Source organism: Mustelus asterias, chromosome 8 (genome assembly GCF_964213995.1).
Source record: "Mustelus asterias chromosome 8, sMusAst1.hap1.1, whole genome shotgun sequence".
Classification (NCBI taxonomy): Eukaryota; Metazoa; Chordata; class Chondrichthyes; order Carcharhiniformes; family Triakidae; genus Mustelus; species Mustelus asterias.
In genome coordinates this window covers 135990666-135992706 of record NC_135808.1, presented here as the reverse complement: position 1 = coordinate 135992706, position 2041 = coordinate 135990666, and positions in this window count along the sequence as shown.

Sequence of the window (2041 nt, the reverse complement as noted above, 5' to 3'; positions counted from 1 at the left end):
GTAGTCTCTGGTGTCCAGGACAGTCCTTATTTCTCAACCAGCCAACATCACAGAAACAGATTTTCAGGTGATTTATCTCATTACTGTTCTGTGTGCAGATTTGGTAATTCCTATGTTAAAATAGTGATAATAATGCAAAGTGTTTTGCTGACTCTTCAGAGCTCTGATAAGTTCTGGGATCTTGGAAGGAACAATATAAATGCAAGCATTTTCTTTTTGTAATGGAGAAAGAGGCATCGCCCTACTCTCTTACCTTAACTCTACATCTTACTCTGCTCTGTGGACTTGGTGTAGTGGTAATGTCACAGGGCTAGCCAGCCAGCAGCCCAAGCCACTGTCCTGGGAGAAAGGTTCCAAAGAGAAACTCAGCAAATAATCTGGAATTGAAAAGCTAGTCTCATCAATTGTCAAAAACCCATCTACTTCACTAATGTCCTTAAGGGAAGGAAATCTGTTGTCCTTACCCGGTCTGGCCTGCATGTGACTCCAGAGCCACAGCAATGTGCTTGACTCTGAACTGCTCCTGAAATGGCTGAGCCAGGCACTTAGTTCAAGGGGAATAAGGGATGGGCAGTAAATGCTGGCCCAGCCAGCGACCACCCAGAAGTTTATAGACAGTAGCTTCAGGGAGGTAGTTACACCTAAGCAGCAGAGCACAGGAAATTGGGTTACTGTAAGGAGAGGAAATGGCAGTGTGAAAGGACAGACAGAGCAGGGTTCCCCTGTGGCCATACCCCTCCACAACAGGGATACTGAATTGGATACTGTTGTGGGAGATGCTTTACCTGGGACAAGATGCGACAGCCGGAACTCTGATACTGAGTCTGGTTCTACAGCGCAAAAGGGTGGGATGAAGAAGAGGAGAGCAGTAGTGATAGGGGACTCAATGGTCAGAGGTACGGACAGGAGGTTCTGTGGTCGGGACAGAGACTCCCGCATGGTTTGTTGTCTCCCAGGTGCCAAGGTCAGCGATGTCTCTGATCGCGTGCACAGCGTTCTAAAGTGGGAAGGTGATCAGCCAGATGCCGTGGTACACATCGGTACCAATGACGTGGGAAGGAAGAGTGAGGAGGTCCTAAAGAGTGAGTACAAAGAGCTTGGAAGGAAGTTAAAAAGCAGGACCCCGAGGGTAGTAATCTCAGGATTGCTACCTGAGCCACATGCCAGTGAGGGCAGGAGTAGAATGCTTGGGCGGATGAACACGTGGCTGAGGAACTGGTGCAGGGGGCAGGGTTTCCAATTCTTGGATCATTGGGACCTCTTCTGGGGCAGGTGGGACCTGTACAAGAGAGACGGGTTACACCTGAACTACAAGGGGACCAATATACTTGCAGGGAGATTTGCTAGTGTTATTGGGGAGCGTTTAAACTAGATTTGCAGGGGGATGGGAACCAGAGTGCCAGAGCAGATAGTGGAGCAGGGGTAAAAAGACAGGTTAGTTCAAGCAAAATCACAAATGGAAGGGTTGAGTGTGGTGGAAATAATCTTTTGAGGTGTGTCTATTTCAATGCCAGGAGTATTGTGGGGAAGGCAGATGAGCTGAAGGCGTGGATAGACACATGGAAATATGACATTATAGCCATTAGTGAAACTTGGCTACAGGAGGGGCAGGACTGGCAGCTCAATGTTCCAGGGTTCCAATGTTTCAGGCGGGATAGAGGCAGAGGGATAAAAGGTGGGGGGGGGGGCATTGTTGGTCAGGGAAAATGTTACAGCGGTACTCAGGCAGGATAGATTAGGGAGCTTGTCTACAGAGGCCCTATGGGTGGAGCTGAGAAACAAGAAAGGTATGACCACATTAATGGGCTTGTATTATAGACCACCCAATAGTCAGCGAGAATTGGAGGAGCAAATCAGCGGAGAGATAGCTGACAACTGCAAGAAACACAAAGTTGTGATAGTAGGGGATTTTAATTTTCCACATATAGATTGGGACTCGCATACTGTTAAAGGTTTAGATGGGGTAGAGTTTGTAAAATGAGTTCAGGAGAATTTTCTACATCAGTATATAGAGGTGCCAACTAGAGAGGATGCGATATTG